Source organism: Epinephelus moara, chromosome 20, assembly GCF_006386435.1.
Source record: "Epinephelus moara isolate mb chromosome 20, YSFRI_EMoa_1.0, whole genome shotgun sequence".
Classification (NCBI taxonomy): Eukaryota; Metazoa; Chordata; class Actinopteri; order Perciformes; family Serranidae; genus Epinephelus; species Epinephelus moara.
Window position 1 is genome coordinate 41,226,271 of NC_065525.1, and position 26,871 is coordinate 41,253,141.

Sequence of the window (26,871 nt, forward strand, 5' to 3'; positions counted from 1 at the left end):
TTGTTTACTGGAGTCTGTAAGAGTTTGATGTACTGCTTCGTACGGCGTTCTACATTTACCACCTGCACATGCTGCTGCGATCTGGACACAATGTGATCAGATTTTTAAAAGAATGGGGCGGCCCACAGTAAAGGACTCCTTCCTGTGCGTTCCCTGTGGGCCCCCCGCCCAACCTGTCTCGATCCATGTCTCTTTCACACACCTTTTAAAGAGATGAACCATTGGCAGAGGGGGGACTAAACGATTTTGCACCATTAAGGGACTGTTAGTTATTTATCAGAGGAGGGTGTGACTTTGTTCTGTTGTTTCGTTTGTTTTTATTTGACCCTCCCTGAAGCTACAAATATTTTTCCTTGATCCTCCCTGAGTGACGGAGGAAAATCCATGACTCTCCCTCCACCATTAATGAGTTATTAGAGTATTAAAACTTATTCTTTGATGTTTGAAAGTTAAACGTTGGCAACAAAATCCTGAAGTTGAAAAAAACACTGGATTTTTCACTTTTCTCGCGCATGCTGATCCAAATGGTTTATTTATGGCCAAATTTTAAATGAGGTTGATGTTTATCAATATTTTACGATCAGATTTGGTTATGTTTTTCATCTGATGAAAGCATTCGTCATACTCGATGTGTCCAAGGACCTGGAAATTTAAAAATCCAATGATATTTTGTTTTCACAGTTTCTGGCTGATAAACTGCGTCATTTTGGCGATTTAAAAAAAAACAAAAAAAGATTCTTAAAGAGAGCATGCTGTTGCCAGACCACAGTTCTAGAGGTACTGACAAATATGCCATGTCTTAAAGAGGACTTTTGGGGTGACGTTTTCCAGGCACCACAACCTGCAGAGAAGTTCGAGAAAATCTGGGAAGTTTTTGGTGGGGGACATGAGGTATCCAAATATAAATGAAACAGTGGCAGTATAGCGGTTTTACTTTTTTCAGGCAAAGAGATTAGGAGATGTTTATGGATGTATTTTTGTGTCTTTTTGTTGCAATCATATAAAATTGTTTTGGGAGCATATTTCTTGAACTGCAATCAAAAATCAAATGTGTAAGTAAAAACGTGTCATCATTTTGCTTATGAATCAGTGCTCTTTGCTTGCAAGTTCAACTGCACTTAATGGGCGGGGCCTACGCTGATGGATGAGAGAAGAGTTTCTATTGGTGGGTTTGACGTGGCTCCAGAGCGTGCTGCACCCATGATTCCCTCTCTCCCACTGGAAACGCTCGACAGTCGGCATTACTGCTACACCCCGGGGCATCAATGGTACTGACCGTTACGCCGTCGAATAGTTCTGCCCTGGCTAAACAAAAGCAATCTACATGCACCAGTTCAAATAAAACACTCTTGCTATTATTAGTTATGTATAAACGTACCTGCTCATTGATTTTCGCCACAGCTCCCGCACTGAATTCCCCGTGAACTACAGAACTCCCATGTTGCTTTGCAAGCTGTCATAGAGACGTGTCTTACAGCTTTCGGTTTAGGCCCCGCCCACCAGGTTCAGCTTTTTTCTCGCAAAACTTTTTGACTTGCAAATGAAAAAAAAAAAAAAGACTCACAAATAAAACTTTAGGATTTGCATTTTTAATCAATAATTTTTTACTTGGAATAAAAAAAATTTAATATTGATACTTTTGCTCTCAAACCTTTTTTTAATTGCAAAACCTACTCTGTTTGATTGAATAATAAAGAAACAAATGTAGCTCCATAGATGTTGCTTTATCTTGACATATTTCAACTGTCAACTTCAATCTTCTTCAGAAGCGTCATCTGACGTGCGTTGTGACGTGTCTTTGTCAGCTGGTGTTTTCTTGAAGGCGTGACTGGCCTGGCAGATCGATCAATGTTTGAATTTGTTGCTTTGAAGCAACAAATTCAAACATTGCTTCAAAGCAACAAATTCAAACGTTGGATCAAGGAGGCCATAGAGATCAGGAAGCGAGCCAGAGACACCATCAGCCGGGATGAGGGGGCTTTCATGCTGTCGCACACCTGGGACTCTCTCCTCCAGAGACCATTGGGCGGCGGGGGGCGCCCAATGGACGCACGACGCACGTCAGATGATGCTTCTAAAGAAGACTGAAGTTGACAGTTGAAACATGTCAAGGTAAAGCAACATTTCCTAATGTCTTTGTCTGAAAAAAGAAAAACCTCTTTATTATTTAATTGAGTGGACAAAATGAACCTAATGGAGTTGAAACAGTGGCAGCTCTGAGAAGTGTTTGGGATCTGGATGTGTCATGTGATGAGGAAAAATGGGTAAAATAAGACTGATACAGTTTTAATCTCTACATTACTATTAGACCCTGAGGAGGTTACACAGACTTGCTTTAAAGGACGCCGCAGTTTGTCCAAAACATATCTATTTTGGGAGCCAGTGGGCTTCCGTTGGCGCTCCCTTGAGATATAGGAAAATGGATCCAGACGGCAGTAATGATTGGGCGACAGAATATTCTTAGGAAGTGGAAAGCACCTGGATCACCTGCTTTTCAGGATCAGGTAACTGAAATGGGAAAAGTTGCTGGACATCATGTAGGAACTGTAACAGGCCAGAACAGTATTGGCTTCAGTGGGGAAGGTATACTGCTTTTATAAATGCAAAAGTGTGTTTGCCTATTCATGTTTCTTGCTATGTATGTTATTTTATGCTCTGTACGGTGACCGAGGGTGTTTTGAAAGGCGCCGTTTAAATAAAATGTATTATTATTATTATTATAAAAGAGTAAGGGTAGGGTGGAAGGAAAAGTATAGTCAGGTGGATTGTATTTTTTTTTTTCATTGTTAAAAGTCCTCATCTGGACTGAGGTTTAATGTACTTATGTATCTTATTTATTTTTCTATATAATTCCTTGGTGTTCGAGGGGTGGTGTTGGATTAAAATGTACTTGTACGCTGCTTCGTGTTCACTGTGCATTTTGCATAATGAAAAATAGCAGGTCACAAAAAAAGACAACATGCTCTCAAACCACCCACAGTAAAATTAATACAAAATATGACCATTTAAATTTGTATGCCCCTCCCCAAGCCTAAATATAAAATATAAGCCCCTCCCCATGCAGCGCTTAAAAATTACTGGACATGCCTCCCCCTTTTTGCACCACTCCCTGCCCCATCATTAAAACCAAACGGTCCCTAAGGTTTGAGAGATGCCTCAATTTTAATTTAGTTGTTCTAATTAATTAGGAATAAAAACAAACTTTTTATTTCAGGCTTTTTGAGGGCCCCCCTCTCATTGAGGCCCACTTTCCCCCACTACGACGCCCCTGGACATCGCAAAGTAAATTTTTCAGACGAAGCTCAGGTGTAACTTTGAAATCCTGATTTTTTTTTTTCCAAACAGGAGCTTCAGGAAAAATGAAAAATAAATAAATAAGTGAAGCACGAAGGGAACCTGAGTCGCCTTCAGGTCCACATCTGTACCGTCAACCTCAGCACACCTCCTCTCGCTGATCAAAGCTGCTTCGTGCCTTCGTCAACAGCTGGTGTGCATGTTTGGAAAAAAACAGAGCGAATGGCAATATGGCACGACGGTTATGCAACCTATCTCCACTCGCCCTCCAACCCATTCTCCAAACAAACACAGCTTGCCTTTGGTCTTTATTTCACTGTCACTGATGCATATTTCATGAGGGAATTCACTGTCTTCCTTTGATTCTTTGGCACTTTGGTGCTGCTGTCGAGCAATCCATTAGCTCCCATTATCATCTCTACAGTCCTAATTACACACAACAACAAGACCCTCACAACTCTAATGTACTGCAGATAACCCGTCAGTCCTCCTGACACACAGAATTATAACAAGTGTGATTAAAAAGTACAATTAAAACTTGTCTGAGTGAACAAAAAATTTATCGTTGAGTCTAAACATCAGAAAACAGGAGCAAGTGATCGTTGACAGAAATTATTAGTCGCTTATTAAATAGCTGTCTGAATAATAAATAATCGACTGTACAAACATGTGACACAAGTAGTACTATTTTATGACTATTATCATTCAACCCTGTCTTTAAATATCTATCAGTTTGGCTTTTGGTTAAATAAAAATTGTAAAAGCTATCTATCATAGTACAAAACTTTCTGGCTTTTTACTGAACTGTATTTATTTTACATTTTAATTATATTTTTATTGATCAAATTCTGTTGCCTAACTAGAAAACATTAGATATTTTGACTTTAAAAGTTTATAAACAGTTTTGCCTTTTCTCTGTTTGTATATCTCTTTTCTTTGTTGCTGTAATTGACTCAATGTCATCGGGTACATTTAAGGACTGTCCAACAATTAATTTTGCTAACTGCAATTACTTAATTAATCACGTTTGAAAATCCATTATTTTGCATTTCAAAACAATTTTGAAGCCCCTATTAATGGGCTGAGATCGTTTGTGATTCTCTTGACCTTAGTTTTGCAGCGTCTGGTATAAATATTCTGTATGCAGGGTAAAGCAGCGCCAATGGTGTGGCCAGCTGAATGAACCACTCTTTGCCACGTCCAGTTCGGTGCTGTTTCCAAATATTTGATGCATGTAAACATAGTGATTGACTCAGAATATTTAAAAAGATCAGATCAGAGTCCTGCTCTGGGTCGGGTAAAAAGCTGCATAACACAAGTAAAAATATGTATATAACTTCACGAGTAAAAATGAACTCCACGTTGACGTTCAGCGGATGAGGACAAAAATCTATTTTTGATTTTTCAAAATAAACCAAAGTAAAAAGCTGTGCAGTGTATGTGTAATATTTTAACATCTAAATCACTAGCACCAAGCTGCAGCTCCTTTATTTTTAAAGTCAGTGACACAAGTGTAACCTTTGACCCCGTGGTCACATTGGTCACCGACGTGGAGGACTCCAGCCATGAAACTTTGCAGCCCGAGGATGAGGTGGCAGCCTACATGGAGTTCAAGACACCCAAGGAGGATCCTTTGGAGGTTTGATGGTGGTGGAAGGAGCATGCTAACATGTTTCCTAACCTGGCAGTGATTGAATGTTTTCATCATCCAGTCAAAGAGACGTCCAATTCAAGAACGGAGAACCAGCTTAATGTGAGGGACTGGAGCCTGGGGGGGGTTTGATCATGGCTGTGCTGAAACTAGGGATGTCCCGATCCGAATATCGGCCGCCGATATTAGCAAAAAACGGGCATCGGCATCGGATCGGACTGCATGGAAAAATGCCGATCCATGAACTCCAATCCTGTTTTTCACGGAATCCAGCCCAGCGCTCCGCGATTCAAGCAGTCCATTCCAGTGATCCGCTCCAGCTCTTACTATCAATCCACCAGGCCAGCATGCAGACGGCAGATACACAGAGGGTAGGAAGAGTAGTGGTCAATTTAGTTAACTGACTATTTGTTTTCTGCTCTGGTTTTTTGAGAGTGATATTTTTATTTGGTTTACACTCTTACTGTTTAAGTAAAGAGCACTGATGGCATTGTTTTGGGCACAATTAGTGAAATTGGAGCCATGGATGGACTATTGCTTGTTTAAACAGTTGTACAATATTGTGTGTGGTTTTTTGTCCCCTCTGTTGGTCCCAGGAAACAGCAGCACCAGGCTGGCACTGACACTACTAAAATAACTGAAAAGGAAAGGCTGCATTGTTTGTTAAATGTCAACAATGTCTTGTGGTGTTAATCTATTTTTTATTTATTAGGGGGCCAAAGCACAAGTGTGTGGAGTCTTGCTGCTATTTTAATTTCAATGTTAGACATTTTAAAGATTTCTTGTGTTGATTTATTTTCTATTTATTAAGGGGCCAAAGCAGCCAAAGCAAACCAGCTATATTTTTTATTTAATGTTAATGTTCAAGTTTAAAGTTTGTTTATTTAACCCTGTTAACAATAAACAGGTCAGTTTCTCATACCAACTGTTGTGGATCATTTTAACTAACCTGATTAAGTAGTTGTTCTTTGCTTGATCAAACCTTTTTTAACATGACTGACAACAAAAATATGTATAATACGCGCTTGGATCGGATCGGTATCGGCCAAAACTCAAGGCTGTAATATCGGTATCGGATCGGAAGTGAAAAAGCTGGATCGGGACATCCCTAGCTGAAATGGGTCGGTTCTGGTTCTGAGCTTTACAGGTGTGGGCAGGTGCAGGTTTTCTTGTATAAAAGGTGCTGTAAAAATAAAGTCTTTTATATCATGTCATGAGGACACATTCTCTGTCCTTCCCTTCAGCTTCGGATTTTCCTTTCTTTCCCACACACCTGATCCTCACACCCACCTGCACACCTGCCTCTCATTCCCACATTAGGCCACACCCACCTGCACACCTGCCTCTAATCAACCCCAGTGTGTATATAAACCAGCCTCTCAGCAGCTGTTGGTCATTTGTCTGATTGTCTCTGGTTGTACTTTGATTTTCTGCTCTGTCTCTGTCTGTTCCTTCTGTCACTCAGTGGCTGCTGATTTTACTTGATTTCTTCGGACTGACCAAAATACAGCTTTTTTAACCTGATGCTTCTGAGTCCACGCCACACTCACCTGAATCAAACCATAGTTTAACACTTGTGTTAAATCACGGGTGCCGGTTGGGTCGCGGGACTTTTATTAACAACACAGCTTTGACTTAGACATAATTACAGATGACCGGTCGGGTATGCAGGTTTTCAAAAATGGACCTGTGCAGGACCCTGGGTCAGTTCACCCAAATACCAAAAGAACAAACAAACCCAACCAGTAAAATGCTGATTCTGCCCTCATGAAGCAGATCTGGTATCAGCCAGATGTAAACGACACACATTTAATACAGTTTCTTTATTAATGTAAGTCAGTTGGCCTGAGCCACAGCAGGTTGCTTTAAACACCACATGAACACTTCACATTGCTTTACATAGAAATGATTCCAGTATGTTTTGCATGGTGTGGCATACAGATTTAAATTATGGATAAAAAAGAGCCCTGGTTTTGGATCAGGAAGTCCTAATAAACAGATGAGCTGTGTTGGGATATCAGCATCGATATCATGAGAGCATTGTCTGTAATTTCTTGTTTCATATTGGGCTTTGCCAATTGATTTATTTTTATGTGCCAAGATCTTGAGGTATTTTCCTCTGAAACTTCACACCAATACAAAGGAGATTAAAGTAATTTCGTTTGTGCTCCTCAAAGCTCTGAAAAATAATAATTTAAAAACTCACTGTCAGCCGCTTTCACAGGGATTATCCCTGTAGTAAAATATATTCCCAATGAAAACTGTCACTGGTGTGTCCATTGTATTAAGGCTGGAAACAGATGTCAAAACCTCAGCACATCAAACCAAAACTGTCCATGTGTGTAGACACCGCTCTGACTGACCCTTTACCTCTTAATAAATTATAAATATTCCACACAAAAAGATGAAACATTGAGAACAGCAGTCTGTCTTAATGGACCTGAACTCAGCAATAATCTGTGTGAGTTCAGCCCTTCTTGGCTACTAATGGGCGGAAAGTCACATTATGCTAAATGAGCAGCGGAGGGAGAGACGCTGAGGGAAAATGGCCATAGAGACGGAAGATAAAGCGGGGAAAGCGCACTTCAGTGAGTGTAAGATCATTCCACTTCAAAACACAAGCAGACTTAATGTTGCCATATAGGCAACTTTTCCCCTGTTATAGACAGCAGATCTGCTGAGCTGAGTGTTCCTATTTGAACCCTTTATATCTCTGAGCTGTTACACTCCTCTCTCTGTCTCTGAATGGAAGGTTTATGCTTCAGTTTAATGAGTATATCTTTATGATCAGACTGCTGTGGTGTCATCTGTACGACCTCACCTGGTACATTATTCTAAAAAGTAACGTTTCAGTAGATTTAATACTTAAATACATTTAAACCCTGTCGTTATGTTTGAGGTATTTGTATTTTCCATTTCACCTTTTCTTCTGACTGTACTATATTTTACATGAAAGACTGGACTACATTTATTTGACTGTAGTTATTATTTACTAACACGATCAGCGTATAAAATATTAAGCATTATATTAGATTAAAATGCAACCATGTCACCATGCAGTATAAATAAAGGCACTGCACATTTCTGCAAACCAGATATTTTAGCTTCAAGTATTTTGGCTTAAAATACTCGTTATGGTCGCAACAAACATGTCTGGAAATGTCTCGAACTCTCATTTAAAAATACCCACTTTTGACGCTACAAATGCAGCTGGACATGCCCCAATTGTCGCTAAAAAAATACCCTGTTTGGTCGTTACAAACAAGGCTGGATATGACCTTAACTCTTGTAAAAAAAAAAAGCACCCTGTTGTGTTTTCACAAACACAGCTGGAAATGCTCTGAACTGTTGTTAATATATCCACCTTACTCATTACAAACACGACTGGAGATGTCCAGCCTGTCTTTAAAAAAATTAGGGCTGTAGTCAACCAAAGAAAATCTTGTTCGACTAAAGTCGCACATAATCTACAACTAATCAATTAGTTGTGGGGGGGAAAAAATCTGCACGTTATTTTTACTTCTGCAGTGGTGTCTGTGTCACTCTGCAGTTACACCTCCAAAATACTAGTTGGCGGTGGAGGATTGTGTTAAGTGCTGTAAAGTTTAGTTCAAATCAAACTTTATTTATATAGTTGATTCAAAACACACATTAAACATGGCTTAATAGAAACAATTTCAAACACAAGTATGCAAATTGGCTTCACTATAAATCGCAGAACTGACAGACAAACACTTGTCTTTATCTGGACACATTTCCCCCACCAATACAACATGCTAACGTTAATAGCACAAGTCTATGGCATTTTATTCTAGGTGTGTTTGAAATCGCTCCCTATCACGGATATAGTGCACTATATAGTGTGTTTGCCATTTTGTAGTGTTCGAATTCTCCGCAGTTAATTTTATTCACTATATAGTGGACTATAAAATACCCACAATGCACAGCAAATGTGAGTGAACAAACGATGTACCCTACATTTTACTCCCGTATATCACAATGCAATGCTTTCGTCTTTTGCCAGAGGAGAAGAAGAAAAAATTTCAGTTAGTGTCCGAAATCTCATTCAGTCGTTCCCCATGTAGTGCACTATACAGTAAACACAAAATAGGGAAGAGTGAGTGAGTGAGTGAGTGAGTGAGTGAGTGAGTGAGTGAGTGAGTGGACGGTTTCGAACACAGCTATTGTATAAACTAGCCTAGCGTCTAGCGATCTTTTCCTCTTCTCATATAAAACCAGAGACAACAGCAACATGTAACAAAGGCAACAGTACATTATGTGGCTCCATTACAACTCACAACATTCACAACAACGACAAAACAACTGTCTTATACTAAACACGTTTTCCAAGCAAATACAACATGCTAACGTTATAAGCGCCAGCCTATGGCATTCTACATTCTACATTAGCCTAGCGACGAGCGGAGATTTCCTCCGCTCATATGAAGCTATTTTAGTGGAGGCTTTACTGTCTTCACAATTTATTGTTTCTTATCTGTGAAATACAAATAAATACAAGCTTCGTTTCCACTGAGGGAAATGGTTTCAGCTTACAGAAACAGACAGGAGGTCTGCATCACCGCGATGCTGAGTGTGAGGGTGGGCGAGTTCAACTTTCTGTCAACAACGGGGGTGTTTTGAAAACACCCCCATTTTCACAGGTAACTTAGCCTGTCCCCCCGTCGAAGGAAATAATGGATTAATCCTGGAGAACTGTTGATGTAGCACTTTTCTCCTTATGAAAGTAACACAGCGATTATTCGACCAATGAGAATTTGGTCGGACAAGAGCATATCGACCAAATAATCGACTAGTCATCCAGGAGACTACAGCCCTAAAAAAATACCCACTTTGATGCTACAATCAGAGCTGACCTAAACTCTCATAAAAAGTACCCTGTTGTGTTTTCACAAACACAGCTGGAAATGTTCTGAACTGTTGTTAAAACATATCCACATTTGTCATTACAAACATGACTGGAGATGGCCAGCCTGTCTTTAAGCCTATAAGAGACACCCACTTTTGAGGCTACAAATACGGCTGGATATGACATAAACATTCGTCAAAAAATATCCTGGAAGCTGGAAATGCCCTGAACTCACGTTTAAGAATAACCCACTTTTGTTACCACAAACATGGTTAAATATATCCTATCCTGTTGTTAAACAATACCAGCTCTTGATGCTACAAACACAACTAGAAATATCCAAACTGCTGTTAAAAAATGACCCACTGATGTTGTTGCTACGCATGTGTCTGGAAATGCCCCGAACTGTTTTTAAAAGCCATCCACTTATATTGGTCTTAAAAATGCTCTGCTGCTGTTTGCTGCTTCTTCCTCCTCCTAATGAGAATCGGCTCATATACGTGTAATCTGAACGACATACATATAAAACACATCTGTGGATCGGAGAAACGTACAATGTCAACATTGTCTTCTGGCAACTGGGCTGCTTACACATTTCTGTATCAGTGATAATAATCTGACACAACTATCTTAAAGAGTCATTTTACTTTGATTATGATAATAAATCTGGCTAATAACACTTAACTACTTTTTACAAGATTGAGTGCAGGACTTAAAACTCTTTTACAAATGACATTCTTACTCTTTGTGTCAGTCATAAACTGCGGCAGCTTCACCCTCTGACTTCAGATTTAATAATTGACAGACATAAAGATGATAGAAGCAGCCACTCTAAATAATACATCGACATAACAATCAGCTGAACTCATAATGACAAACTTCTTGACTTCACTGGCGGTACGCTGAGTAGCTGTCTTTGGCGTCTGTCCAGCCTCAATGCGAGTGAAGGACTCAGTGTTGAATGAATCACTGTACGAATGGCCGACAGTCTGCTCTCTGACAGCTGAACTAAACCTCCACAGCACATGAGGTTCACACATACGTGAGGCGCTGGAGGAGTTACAGCTCCTCTCTTTCAGCTATCGCTACAAAGAGTTTCCCCTAAAATAGGCTGTGAACGTGGTTTTGAACCCGTCTCAAAGGGAGTCAAAGTGAGGAGCCAAATCAAACATGGGGGGTAAAAGGGAATTGTTAAAGCACAGATGAATCACGAGAGGAAGTGCAGTGGATTGAAAAACCTCCAACAGCTACAGTTTCATCTGTTGTCATACTGGGCCTGCTCTTGTTTTAATGGCCAAAATGGCTACAAAATTTAAAATAAAAAGCCAAAATCGTGGTGTGACACTGTCAGACTGTTTTATATCACCTTGAGAGTGTGTAAAATTATAGCTTTCGAATGTAAATCCTCCTTTAAACTTTAGGCATTGATGATAGACACTACAGGTAAATACAGTCAAACTTTTATTAGATATCATCATAAATCTTCCCAGCTGATTACTTACAATAACACAATTATTTTTTGTACTGTAACTTTTCGGAAATGTTCTGTTTAAATATGTAAATGGAGCATTATGTAATTAAATATGTTTATTTGGATACATTTCAAGAGCAGAAATCTGAACATTGGATAACACAAGGCTCACAATTCTTGTTTCATTTTGTTCACATGTTCAGGAATTCTGGATATCTTTCTTTATCACTCCATAAATCAGAAAACATGGTCAACAGCCAGTCATCCTGTAAAAAATACCTGCTTTTGTCACCATGAACACAGCTCCTAAACACTTCTTTAAAAAATACCGTTATGTTTACAAATGCAGCCAGAAATGTCCCAAACTGTCGTTAAAAAATGACCCACCTTTGTCGCTACAAACACGGCTAGGAAATGTCCAAGACTTTACTAAAAATACCTGCTTTTGTCGCCACAAACACAGCTGGTAATGTCCCAAACTTTACTAAAAATACCCGCTTTTATAGCTACAAACATGGCTAGTAATGTCCCAAACTGTCGTTAAAAAATTACCCACTTTTGTCGCCACAAACACAGCTGGTAATGTCCCAAACGTTACTAAAATTACCCACTTTTGTCGCTACAAACACGGCTGGTAATGTCCCAAACTGTCGTTAAAAAATTACCCACTTTTGTCGCCACAAACACGGCTGGTAATGTCCCAAACTGTCGTTAAAAAATTACCTACTTGTGTCGCCACAAACACAGCTGGTAATGTCCCAAACTTTACTAAAAATACCCGCCTTTATAGCTACAAACATGGCTGGTAATGTCCCAAACTGTTGTTAAAAAATTACCCACTTTTGTCGCCACAAACACGGCTGGAAATGTCCCAAACTTTACTAAAATTACCCACTTTTGTCGCTACAAACACGGCTGGTAATGTCCACAACTGTTGTTAAAAAAATTACCCACTTTTGTTGCCACAAACACGGCTGGAAATGTCCCAAACTTTACTAAAATTACCCACTTTTGTCGCTACAAACACGGCTAGTAATGTCCCAAACTGTCGGTAAAAAAAGTCACCCACTTTTGATAACACCAGGCTCAAATGGTTTTGGATATCCCTTTTTATCATTCCATAAATCAAAAAACACTGTCAACAGCCATAAAAATTTTCATTTTTCATTTTCACTATGTTTTTAGGAATAAAATGTTCCATAAATCAGGCTATGAATGATATATGAACAAAGTCTTCTGTGAAAAGCTTCAGTATATAGACAAAAATGAAACTGGAAAGTTTGGTGGATGTTAGAGCTGCTGAGGTTAATATTTTTGCCTCTGAATATAAGAACAAAACATTTTGAGAAAATGGCCTAGAAAGATATGTTTTGTAACATCTTTTGTCACTACAAACACAGCTGGTAATGTCCCAAACTTTACTAAAAATACCCGCTTTTATAGCTACAGACATGACTAGTAATGTCCCAAACTGTCGTTAAAAAATTACCCACTTTTGCCGCCACAAACACGGCTGGAAATGTCACAAACTGTCGATAAAAAAAATCACCCACTTTTGATAACACCAGGCTCAAATGTGTTCAGACACAAAGGTTTTAAAGAAGAGAAATTTTGGATATCTCTTTTCATCACTCCATAAATCAGAAAACAGTCAACAGCCATAAAAATGTTCATTTTTCATTTTCACCATGTTTTTAGGAATAAAATGTTCCATAAATCAGGCTATGAATGATATATGAACAAAGTCCTCTGTGAAAAGCTTCAGTATATAGACAAAAATAAAACTGGAAAGTTTGGTGGATGTTAGAGCTGCTGAGGTGAATATTTCTGCCTCCGAATATAAGAAAAAAACATTTTGAGAAAATGGCCTAGAAAGATATGTTTTGTAAAATGTCACACATTTTTTGACAAAACATACAACACCACAGGTAAATATAGGAAACTTCATACTAACAGAAATGACGCTTCCCCAGTAACTTACTTACAGACAAGAACATCACTTTTTGTATTACAGATTTTCTGACATGTTATGTTTAATTGTGCAAATGAGGCGTTATCTAAATGTTATAATTAATATGTTCTTTGTGCATAAATTTCCAGAACAGAAATCTGAAGTAAAATAAACTTGAATGTGTATTTTAGATATTTTCTTTCTACCAGTCTGATAGACGACATGTTATGGAGTCAAAATAGTGTAGATAGAGTGTCTCCCCCAAGCTAAACTTTAATATCCCAGACTATGAGTCTGCTTTTTCTGTTTTTCTCTCTCTCAGCGAGGTTCAACCTGCCCCTCCCAGTCAAGCGTCTGAGTCTGTTCAACAAGACCGACAGGCTGTTCTTTTAAAAAAAAAGTGTGATTTATAAGCATGAATGTGGACGAAAACCGTCCTCTGCACTCTGAAAATATCTGCTACATCAGTTTTAAGTAACTCCAGACCTGATTCCACTCCAACTGTCAGTCACTGAAATTATTGTACATGCAGAGTACAGATCTGTATGGAGCTTGATCTTTTACCTGTGACCACCAAAATCTAATCACTTCATCACTGAGTCCAAGTGAACATTTGTGCTAAATTTTAAAATTCCCTCAAGATGCTATTGAGATATCGCCTTTACAAGAATAGGACAGACCCACATATGAACATAATGCCTCCGGCCCCGACTGTCGTCACCGCAAAGACATAAAAACAAAGTTCTCAGATGTTACACCTTTGTCTAAATGTGATAAATAACAGATCTGATCCGACATCAAATGCTCACCTCCAGTTCTTTACAGTTATGACAGGTCAGTGTTTGAATACCGGGGGAGTTAGGGGGGCTTACCCCATCCGAAAGAGACCTGGGGTCTCATTTATAAACACTGCATATGCACACGAGGCCTGAAAGAGGAGAACGCCACTCCCACGGAAATGTTGTGATCTATAAAAACAGACTTGATGGGAGAAACTTTGACCCATGCTTATGAACATTTTAGAGACGGGAAATTGGTGACGCAGATGATGAGGTGGAAGCCTGATTATAGAACCTGTAGAATATTTTTTGGTGCACTGGTGAATATTTCTTGGCTTTTGTCCATACCTACATTTTTAGTATGGATCCAACGCACTGTTTTATAAATGAGACCCCTGAGCTCCACTGGAAAAAATTAAATTTGGGCGTCAAAAAACTTGTTTATACCATTTCTAAAGCTGCACTGAATGATACAAGAAATTCATATAATCACATTTAAATCATGTTATGTGTAATTTAAATGTATATGCAGCTCTGACCTGCTGAGTGCGGCTGACTTTGTCTTCTGTCAGAAAGATGTGAGTGTGTGTGTGTGTGTGTGTGTTTGTGTGTGTGTGTGCAGGAGGCTTTTCAGGCATCGCAGCTAATGGGCTGCTTTCATATGTTGTTTTGTTCGCCTTTTGGTAATTGCCATGCCAGCGCATTCAGTTCAGCAGCCTCTCTCATCATCTCTGCCGCGCATTAAAGCTGAGTATCCCCTCTGTCCATCAACATGCAGCAAGGCTTTACTGCTCCGTCCCGTCACACACCTTTATACGACAGGCTCCTCCTTTACGTCAGACACAGAACAGAGTGAGGGATGTAAAAAAACAACCGCACATAACGTTTTTTTTTTTATTTTTGCTTGTGCAATGGCAGATAAGTAATGTAGAAACAAGACTTAAATTTGTGAGCTGTAATTTTATTTTATGTTTTTGCAATATTTGGTTCAAGGCTGCTATATCTAATAAAGTCTCTCTCAGCAAATAAAAAGTATTAAAGTATCAGACTGACGCTGAAAAGAACACTGCAGCTGTACCTAAACATTTATTAACTTTAACAACTTTGCAAGGAACAGATGAGTTTTACTTTTCATTTCTCCCTACCTATAATTACTAACCATCCACATAAGGTATAGAAAACTTGATGGTTAAATACATAACAAACCAACAAGAAGAAATGATCTTTCTAGAGTCTGTTAGTAGCTACGATTCTTGCTGTCGTTTAGCACTAAGTGAATATATCTGCGGGGGCTGACACTGTTGGCTGCTGTCAGAGTTTGTCTACAGTTATTATGTTACGTACAGTAATGCACCTTAACTTGCTAATGGCTTAGTTAAGTGAAAATGGAGGTAAAATGGAAAGAAAATGGATTCATTATTTTCCTACAGATTGAATTAACAAATGATGAATGCACCCATTTCGAAAGTCCATTAAATGTCTGCTATCGGTGGTTATCAGCTTCATACAAATGGGTTAACGGGCCTGCTGCACCTGCTAGTCGGTTATCAGCCTATAAAATGGCTGCAAGGTTTCAGTTTCACTTTGATTTAGGTGCAGAACTATGTGGTTAGGTTGAGGAAAAGATTGTGATTTGGGTTAACGTAAGTGTTTGTTACATATCATCACATGATGTGATCAGACTGCTCAAATCTCCAGGTCGTCGCTGTCTCAAGCCCCTAAACATGTGATAGTGTCACCAAAGGCTCCGTTTAGCTTCTAAGATGCACACTGGACTTTCAGCTGTGGCTCAGACAACCACAGCTCTTGCCCAGTGTGTAACCAAAAGTCAGTATTATTCTGTCAAGAAGCTCCATACCGAGACTGCTGTTTGTACTCTGCAATCATTTCATCTGTGTTTGTGCATGTTTCTGAAAGTTTATGGATATATATGATAGCAATCCCAGCAGCGAGGCTCAAGCGAGATACGACCGTTGTAGATGGCAAAGCAATTTAAATAATAGCAGAACAGAGCAAATCGTTAATATGTAGTGATATAAAGTAAAAAAAGTTGCAAACACTGCTTGTGTTTAAAGGTACAATATTACGACTTGACTCCGCCCTCTAGTGCCATCTATTGGCTGTATCTATGATATCATAGACGACACATGGAGGTATGAGGGCAGTGACATTTACGTTTGAGACAGACGTAACTATTTTCATATGTAAAGGGAGAATAAATGATCCTGAACATAACATTATGTCACTTTCGTAGCTTACAAGGTAACAACACATAATTTAGGTATGAGTCACCGGGCGGGCACTGACACCCCTCACGTGACGTATGACACCTTATGTTATAAAAACGCACTTATTCTAACCCAGAAGGTGAACTTTTTTTAACTTCACCTAAACCTGACACAGCAACACTTCACAACATTAACCACGTTTTACTGTGTTTCAGGTAGAGACGCTAAAGGGTGCACTGTGTGTCACTATAAAACGCCGAGGGGCAGGACAAAGTGTCAGCAAGTAAAGTACGTTATGTCAACGTTTGCTTTTGGTTTCACACAGGACACAAACAAGTCTCCTCGGTTAAAGTCCTGTGTTGATTTGACCCGTTCACCACACCAGCCTCCCTCTTACGTAGCATTATGACCCTACTGGTAGGTGTAGCAGGCCCCAGATGTACACAGCTGCTAACCAACACATCCTCACTGCGACCTCGTCACATGTCCACGTTTGGTCATGGACTTTCCACGTCCACATACGACGTCCAAGGTACCCTGGGTGTGTTGGTTGTTGACGTTCTGGGACACCGTGTCAACTTCAACCTGTTACATGCATTGTCTGTTTTCAAAATACACTTCTGTTTTCACAGGAAATGTACAGTTTGATACAGTCTCTTTCAAAATAAAAGCACTACGTCGGTACACATACAAATTTATGTTTTTTTTCCTTCAACAACACACACACATGGTTAGGTTTAGGAGAAAAGAACAGGGTTTGGTTTACAATCTTACAGGAAGTGAAAGTCAGTGGTTGTTGGACCCATTCACCACCACTCCCATCTGCCCATACTCGAACTGTCATCTTAACTTGTTGTCCTGCCTTGTTTCCCCCGACACTGCTGGGCACCGTTAAACAAAACCAGCGACTGATCATGCAGATGTCAAAGGACGGCTTTTTTTGTCGGTGTCTGAAGCCAGAGACTGACCAAGCGCCGGTTTTCAAAGACTTTGGAGTGAGACCAGGTTGTGCTGCAGCCGATAACGCTCATTCAGCCAAGTGATGAAATTTGGGTGATGAGTTTCTGTTGGAATCTCAGGATCATTATAAAAGTTCAGGTTATTAAAGTAACTGCACAAACTTCACCAACAGATGCTGGCAGTCAAGGTGAACTCAATTAAAAGACGCTGGGTGCCTGACTACAACTGTTTCTGTCTTCCTGAAGTAAAAGCAAACATTATGTGGAGCATATGGGAGTGAATATTACACCCAAAGCCTGAGAACGTCTCCTCTCCTCTCTCTTAATAAACATGATATTCAAGCTTTTGCATGATGCTCACTGAACCAGCTAAGCACTTGACGGCAACATCAATGCATCTCCGAGTGCATGAATATACAGTCTGGATTCATGCCTGGAGTGTTTCAGCTCCTTCCTCTGATAAACTTGGCATTTGCACTAAGCATGCTGTAAGTACGGTCCATCCTTTTACTCATTCAGCCGGGCAGGAAGTCAGTCATATACTCCATCATTCACTCAGCGCTGGCATTAAGACTTCTCCTCACAGCGGCTGAACACAGACTGGAGCTGGGATCCGCTATCACTGAGGCAGCCTTCATTCTCCGACGCCTTATGCCTCACTTCCTCCGTGTCACAGCAGAGCTCAGTGGCTGCCCGATAGACTCCAGCTGCCCACACATTCATGACCCGCACCACCTCAGATAATCAACACGGTGAGACACTGGGGGGCAAGAGTACGGTCAAGAGGCAGACCGACAATTATTTGTGGCATTTGTCTAACCTTTCACGGAGAAATCAAGTGAGTGGCTGCCTGGACTACCTGAGTGGATGCTGTTGCAATCATCAGTGTCTCCAAGGAGCTAAAAGTTCAGTGAATCTTACTCTGCCAGAAATGTCAGTTTTTAAAAGCTAATTCAACTCGAGTCTTCATTTCAAATGTTCCCAATAAACAACAGAATAACATTTGCTGATGGGGAGATATTGTTTCAGCTCTTCAAGAGCAGTTCCAGTGATGATATCGTACAGCACACACCTGAGAAACTGATACTGGGAAACTATTTTAACAAGTTGAAATGGAGTAAAAGTGAAGTTTAAGTCCCTGCTGACAAAGTCTGGAGGATAAATAAGATTTCTGACTGAATTAGAGGAATAAATGTCTCCCTTGGATGGACAGTTTTATCTCCTCTGCATAAAATGTCTGTGTTAGCTGTGACAACAGAAAAAAGCCTGCATGTAATTCCATCCAAAAAGTAAGAAGGATTAGAGTTCTTTAGGTTTACGTTCTGCCTGATCACACAGGGTCAATGGAAGCCTCTCCTTCCTTTGGAGAAAAATGACTTTATTTAAATTACTTGTACTGTCTGAATGGATGCAAAAGCATGACTCGTTTTATTTAAGAGTCTGGTCTTTTTTAGCTTAAGTACGCCGGCCTTTCAGCACCAGCCTGTTCAGTATGACCACAGCTACACGGCACAGCACAACCCTTAATGTCCCAGAGAGTGGACATACGGCGCGCTTGTGATTCTACCCGAGGTGTCAGCGTCTACTGGACGCGGCTCTTTTTCCGCTCTACTGTCTTTAGACACCTGGTCTGTTTTTTTTCTGGCTCACCTCTGAGGCATGGAATTCATATGTCAGTGTCCTGTATATAAATGCCCACAGTATTTAACCCTTTTCACTCTGCAGTTTCTTTTTGCTTATTATGATGTCACTTCTTGGAGTATCCTCAAATGCTTAATATCCCTAAAATCTGTACGACCTAAGCTAAAAGAATATGTAAGTCAATGAACTATAATAATCTATTAATGTATTGAAATTGTGTCATAAATTACGACGAAAAAATCGGACACATTTTTTCATCAGATTTTATAAAATAAAAACACCAAACATATTAATCCAAAAGATTTTGAAATGTAGAAGCATGACCAAAATAATTCTTAACTTTCTAAGTTATTTGAACTATATTAATTATTCAGTTTTTGAGAGATGCCCATTTATATGAGCAGATTTAAAGGTGTTGATAGATTCGTCATTCATTCCTCTGACACCACCATGTTTTTGCGTGGTTTTACACCACACGTAGCACAGCGCTATGACATCATGACCACACATAACACAATGACATGGAAGACCCTACAGACAGAAGCCATAGCTTTCTGCTGCAAAAAGAATGAATGTTCTAATTCTTACAGTTTATATTTTAGATTGATATATTACAAGAATACGCAAACAATAATCTCCTGCATATTATGGAAAAATTCTGGCGTAATTCCAGTGAACTACAACATTTGCACTACATTTAAGGTAACATAAGGTCATAATGTTATGACGGGGAAGACAGAAGGCTCACCCTTCTCCTGCTAAAATAATGAATGCTCTATCACAGTTCTTATTTTAGATCTATTTAAACAGGATCGTGCAAACAGCGCTCTCTTGCAGCCACCTGCAGGATGTCCGTTTTTGAAGCGTTAATCACAGCTTTCATGTGTTAGAGATAGTTGGTCATGATTTTAATACACAAGCTATTTTTCGTGTTGTTTTGCTGATACACCTCAAGGCCATAACTTCACAACTATGCAACCTGCCCTTATAGAAATTAGGGCTGACCTTCGAATCCATTTATGGACATTCGAAGCTTTGGAGCTCAGAACGAATTTAATTCGAAGCATTCGATGATGGGGGGAATTAAAAAAAAAAAAAATTATGGCGAAAACGTAGTTTCTTCCAACACTAGAATTAAGATAAAAATATTCACAAACGAAAAAACACTACACACACTGTGATAAGTAGTGTTTAACTTTTGACTGAACACTAATTAAAACCCTCAGCGCATACTGCAGCACAATCAAACAGATGTGCAAATCAGAGCATCAGAAGTGTCTCTGACACCAGACTCAGAGCGGACCGGTGGAACTGGAAAATGCATATTAGGCCTACTAGTTACTACTTACGTTTTTCAAGTGATTTCCCAAATTTGTTGTTGAGTTGTGATATACCAATTGCTTTTGGCAAATCTGGCACTCTGCTTTCTGGGGGTTGTCGGGGCATATTTTAAAGTGCAACCACACGTCTGATGACCTCTTGGACATGTCTGCCAGCTCTGGGTGCGCTCGTTGTCAGTATCGGACTGGTGGGGGTTAGTGTTGCGTTTAAGGCCTCCCCCAAAAAATGAAAAAAAAAGCACTGAAGCTTCAAATTTTTTTTTTTTCACAATCAAATCCCGTGCCATTGAATGAAGCTTTGAAGCTTCGAATTTTTTGGGTCAGCCCTAATAGAAATACATAAAATGACCACAACCTCTTAACACCGCATTATGTGCCGTCACCACGGAAACAAAGCCAATGGACAGTGGATTAGAATCATTTGACATAGTCGATGACCCAAATTTCCCGGTTCAATTATGTCATGTAATGAACGGTGGTTAATGTTACCACCCCAGAGGAAATATTAAGAGCTAGACAGTCCAATGAGGCAGCAGGTCAGGATGGTGGATGGGTCACACAAAAACAGGACTTTCACCCAAGAGACCGTTGTTTGTGTCCCCTGTGAAACTAAAAGTAAGCGTTGACTTCTTTTAACTTCAATCCTTTGCATAGTTGGAAGGGTCCAACAACCACCAACTTTTACCCAGGAGGCCGATGTTCTCTTCCTGTAAGATTGTAAAGCCAAACCCTAAACCCAACCACGTGTGTGTGTGTGTTGGCTCAATGTAACCATGTGTTCGTTGTTGAAGGAAAAAACATCAGTTGGCGGTGTTGTACCGACGTAGTGCTTTTATTTTGAAAGACACTGCAAACTGTACATATCCTGTGGAAACAGAAGTGTATTTTGAAAACAGACAATGCATGTAAAAGGCTGAAGTTGACACAGCGTCCCAGAACGCCAACAACCAACACACCCAGGGTACCTTGGACGACATATGTGGACGTGGAAGGTCCATGACCAAACGTGGACATGTGACAAAGTCGAAAGCTTATGGTCATTTCACATCGTCCCATGAGGTCAGGTTGAAACAACAAACATGTAGAGTCATATAATTTTCCTGTATTGCTTTTTCTCGATTATCTTTCTCAACATAAAAATAAGCCAGCAGGTAAACAGGGTTGCAGTGGTGAAAAATCTCCAAACAGAGTTGGCTGTGTTGGGGATGGGAAGCCAGTGAGGGATCATGTCTTTATCATAGCTCAGAGAGGCCTCAGCCCCTCTCACAGCCACATCAGTGTCAGAGCGGTGAGGCTGCAAAACATTTAACTATTCAATTTACTAACAGCAACATTTCTGTTTATGCTGCTATTGATAGAAAAATCTCTCCACACACACAGGAGCTGCTCGTCTGTCAGGAGTCGTCTCATCAGTGCAGAGCTCCGCAGTAATCGTTGCCAGGTTGCCATGGGCAACCATTTTGAGAAATTGGCAACCACTTTTTAACATATAAAAAAATAGGGACAGCAAAATAAGCAACCCAGGATAAATATATTTAATATGTGTTGCATTAATATTTCTGTTACAGTCAGAACAGGAACCAGAGCGCTGCAGGAGACACGGCTGCAGGTGCATCGCTGCGTTCACTCACATGCACACAAAGACAATGCTTTTAGAGACAATGGAGAAGCATGAAGTTGTGACTGTGGGGTGAAAGTTGGACTAACCCATCAGCATCATGGATAGACTACTAAATGAGCCAACTGAGCACTAGCCAGGGGCCAAATGTCAAAAATGTCAAATGTTAAATTAACACCAATCAACCAGGAGGAGACTGAAAGTGACCACAAAGAGACACAAAACCACAAAGATCAAATTACAATAACGTACTGAAATGTAATAATGTCAATGACTATAGAGAGATGCAAAACCACCCCTGAGTCTCTTGCTCCTATGTAGGAGAGGTGACGGGGCCCTTTGCATATCAGCGCCCAGGGGCCCACTTTATCATAATGCACCCATGATCAACTTCACAAACGAATGTGCAAATAAACTGACAAATAGTATCAGTAACATTGTTAACACTGTGCTACATTACAGAGAAATACAAACCGTACTAATGAACCTTCATTAATATAGGCCTATATTTTATCTACAAGTGCACGTCACACACTGAGCGAGCCGCCTGTTAATGACGCTGTGGGCTAATGGGCATGTAGCTACTTCCATGTTTCAGATGATACGTCATGTTTGTAGTCGACCAATGAAGATGAGTTTACATATCACCTTGGGTTCGTCCTTCACCTTCTCAAAATGATCCCACACTTTGGATTTCCTGCCCGACATGTTATTAACTAGCCTGTGGAATAACCGCAGGTACCAGCCCTGGAAATTAACCTGACTCCTGTCTGACTGCTGAGTGTGGACACTTCAGTCAGGAGCAGCGCCGCCTGCTGACAAGAAGCATCAGTGTGTTTCTTAATGAAACCACTGATGTCCGTATTGTTTTCTGTTAAAAGGGCAGTCCGTCTAATTCAGGGTCTCACTGTTATTATACACACAATACATTTTTAAGTCCTCAGCACAGCAGTGAGGTTTCACTGTACGGAGGGAGTTTTACTGATTCGTGTACCTCCTCAATCTGTCAGTGAAAATAAATTAATTCCAATTAACAGCGGTTTCACAGAGAGCTCTGGTAACAAGCTGAGGCTCATAGAGGGAGACTCGCCCCTCGGTGACCCTTAATGAGCCAGCAGCCTCCTGCCAGAGGAAGCCCGAGCCGCTGCACTTGTAATGAGCTGCTGTTTTTGCTACAGGCCTTTCAGATGAGCCATGGAGCTGTCACTGGCACCGCAGGACGCGAGAGAGCCGCTCCGGCAGATGATGCAATTCTTTGGCGACTTTAAGGACAATGCGTGCCTTTGGGGGTGCGTTACTGTTACAGTTTCCATTCAGCGTTCGTAAGATGAAATCAGTTATTGTTTTCATATGTTTCATATTATGGATGTCACAGAATAGAAAGAAGCTGTTTGCACTTTAAGCACAGAGTCGATACAAAGCTGAAACACAGAAAGTGCTTCTGTTCTGGTGCAGTTTCGGTTCACATGCTCTTTTCTAACAGCTGCACCAGTGAAATGCAGAGAACTGGAGTCTGTCGATGAGGACGGGCCCGACAGGCAGTCATGTTCCAGGGACACGCCCTGTTCTGGCTGACTGTGGAGCTGCGGCTAATGACTCTCATGTTTCTTTATTATTTGAATGTAACATCTATTAAACATTTACTTATTCAATCTATAAAAAAGAAAGGAGAGGAGACTCAAAAGGTTTGAAGGGTGATGTTTTCTAAATTGTTTGTTTTGTCCAAAACCCAAAGTTACTGAATTCATAATGACACAAAATGAGCACATCTTCACATTTGTCACTGTTTATAAATTCATTTTACTAGTCGTTAGTTTAAGCACCAGTTTGCCAAATATAAGCATTTGTTATGTTGCTACATGCAGTGATACTTAGCTCGTTTTGCCTGGGGGCCACTTTTGCAAAATGACAGGAGGTCAGGGGCCGCTCACAGCAGCCCCGCACACGTACACGGGGGCGTTACTTGAGGACATTTGGCGCTCAGCCCGGACCTCTGTCAGGTGGTCCGAGGATCCCACCCTCCCAGTGTTTATGATGAACAAGCTCATTTTCATGCTTTTTATAAACTCTGGTATTTTAAAAAATCCTAAATTTTTATGGGAATCGTAATTTTTTGCAGAATATTCACTGAAAAAAATCTAAAAATGATGATGATTTATGTTGGGATCTGTACCAAATAAGCATGTTCCCTTACATCTGAATATGACATGTGGGCCAGGACACTCTGCAGCTCCACAGTCCTTCATTAATAACGGCACATCGTGACACATTTGACACATGAATTGGATATTGCACTTCTTCCGCCATATTTCTGCCAAAAAATCTGAACACAAAATACAGCCATTTACATCTGTGGCCCCTCCTCTTCACAAAAAAAACAAAAAAACACACAAGACCCTCCTCAGTGCTTGAAAAATTATTCAACATGCCTCCCCCTTTTTGCACCATCCCCTCCCCCCCTCATAAATAAGAAACATAGAAATTACAAGAATATCCAAGAACAGGTCTGAATCTCTCCAAAGTCTGTTTGATGCAACATTTTAAAGGAAACATATTTCACTTTATTATTAAGACAGAATTTGTCCCCAGTGAACCAAATTTTCCACCTTTAACTATTTCACCATGAAGCGCAGCCCCAGAGGATCTTCCTGGGGGCAGAGTGACGGCTTGTATGTGATTCCTGATGTGTTTATTGGAACTTTTATTCAAAACCTCTGATGAATATACCTCTGTTAGATGTGTCTGATTGAATCCTCGATCAATTGACCTCCGAAAAGCTGCAGCATCCACCTTTGGCAAAGCATCATTAACTACTGCATGTTTGTTTGTTTTTTCTGACGGAAGCGTTTATCACACATGATGTATCCAAGGACTGCTAGAAATGTGAAAATCCAGTGGTAATTTCTGTTTTTAGAGTTTCAGGCTGTGATAAATGGTGTCATTTGGACACCAGTTTGGACAGTGATGTGTCCAAGGACCGTTGGAAATTTGAAAATCCAGCGGTATTTTCTGTATGTACAGGAATGTTGTCTTAAAAAATTGGCGGTAAAGTAAATACAAAATACAGCTATTTAAATCTGTATGCCCCTCCTTAATAAATTAATTTAAAAATAGCCCCTCCTTAAGTGCTCAAAAATTATTTGACATGCCCCCCCATAAATAACGAACAGTCCCTAATTTGATTAAACAAGTTAAAATGTTGGCAATTTTCTACTTTGGTGACGTAACTTGGAGTTTTTAAAAGCTAATAAATCGCAATATATGTTACTCAGCATATCGCAAAATATCGCGATAATACCGTATCGTGACTCAAGTATTGTGATAATATCTTCTGCGGAGCCTCTTCAGCCACTACAGGTGATAACAGCTCCTTAGACTCTGACCTGGTGTCACATGTATTTATTTGGCTGTGATCATCAGACACAGGCTCAGTCAGGTCCACATTGCCTCCTGCTGTTTGTGTCTCTGCAGTGGAGCTGTACTGTGCGTAAAGACGTGCAAAGACGTGGACTCTGTGGACTCTGTGGACCCTGGTCACTGTGTTGGATGTAAAATCGGATGCACGCTCTCTGAGTTATTGTATATGTGATGTTATCAGACACGCAGCCCCACGCGCTGTGACGCCCGTGCAGGCTGGGAGGCTGTTAAAGTTACGACTCGGTGACACACCGCAGAGCTCGGTAAGAACCAGAACGCAGTTAACAGTCAGACCACGTGGCCCTTTACCTGCGAGTCCTTCAGCAATCACCACCTCAACTCGCTGTCAAAGCGGCCAACATCACACCATCATCGGCACTCACCTCCACATCGGCGGACACTGCGGGGGTCCAGACGCAGAGGGGAGGATGTCTGGAGGAGTGGGCTGCCTCCTCTGTCCCTCCTTCTCGTCTCCTGACCGTTAGATCGGCTCGGACACCGGCTCCGACGCGCTCCTCGATCAGGAGCGACAGAGCCGGGCAGCAGGCGGGGAAGGCACCGCTGGAAATTTCTGCGGCGGCTGATGCAGCTCCGCGCGATGTGTCTCTCCCTCTGTCTCTGTCTCTGTGTCTCTGCGCGCCTTTATCTGTCTTCTTTGTCTTCCGCTCTCACAGGAGACAAACTTTGAGATTTTCACGGGGCATTTCTAGCTGTCGAGACCGCTGCCACATCCCGACGGTACCGTGAGTGTTGATGCTGCGCTCCGGTCTGCTCTCTCCTCCGCTCCTCCCGGCAGCAGCAGGCGGACAGGAGGGCGGTGCGACTGGATTCGTGCGCTCCAGCGGTGCATGCGTGGCACGGACGGTCAGATCCCTGGATTCACCTGTCATCACAAGACAAAGTGCATCCTATTTAAAATACAAGCCGAGATAAGACCGGCTCAAAGGCTGTAACCCTCACACCCAGGGGCGCCGATAGGATTTTTAGGGGAACCCATTTCTGCTCGGAGAGGGGTGCACATTCATCCAAGGCCCCCCTCGGGGAGGGGATAAAAAATAGTTTAGAAACCCTGTAGATGTTTGAGGATGCTCTGTGTTTGGAGGAAGTCACTGACAAATTCTATAAAGTTATAGCCACCCAAACTTTTATGTCAAAAAATCAATCCGGACCTAATAGAGGTCTGGAAGACTTAATAGAGGTTTCATCCCACGGAGCCTTTCAAAGGCTTTTGTTGCCTTTCTGTACTGTGGACGGGGAGATAACAGGGAGAGTGAAATTGAACCAACCTTCATTTTGACAGGGACCTCTCAGAAACCTCTCCACGACCCCAGACCTCAGTTTAGGAAGCACCAATCATTTTTCCTTTGCTTCTTACTTCTGTCCTGAGACGACATGTTGCTGCTTAATGAAACACAGTACAGGTGATACAGAACCAGTGGTGGAGGTGATTGTACATTTAGGCTTTATGATTTATGTTACATTATATTCCGCTACATTTCAGAAACTTCTATTTTCACTGTTTTACTTCATTTATTTGCCAATAGTGAGATGACTTTGCAGATGAAGATTTTACATACAAAATATCTAATAAATCTGATCAAGCATGATGCATCGTTACAGATTAGAGGCTCCACAATATATGTAGAAAATACTTA

At 40.8% G+C, this 26,871-nt stretch overlaps 1 protein-coding gene across 2 annotated transcripts in view; it reads right to left on the reverse strand.

The window, feature by feature from the left end:
* mgat4c (mgat4 family member C) overlaps window positions 1-26,144 on the reverse strand; it is a 180,054-nt gene extending 153,910 nt beyond the window's left edge. For both annotated transcript variants that reach the window (XM_050072497.1, XM_050072498.1), the window contains exon 1: window positions 25,600-26,144. The gene's annotated coding sequence lies outside the window, so the exon portion shown is untranslated. The remainder of the gene's footprint in view (window positions 1-25,599) is intronic.
* Between the last annotated feature and the right edge of the window lie 727 nt (window positions 26,145-26,871).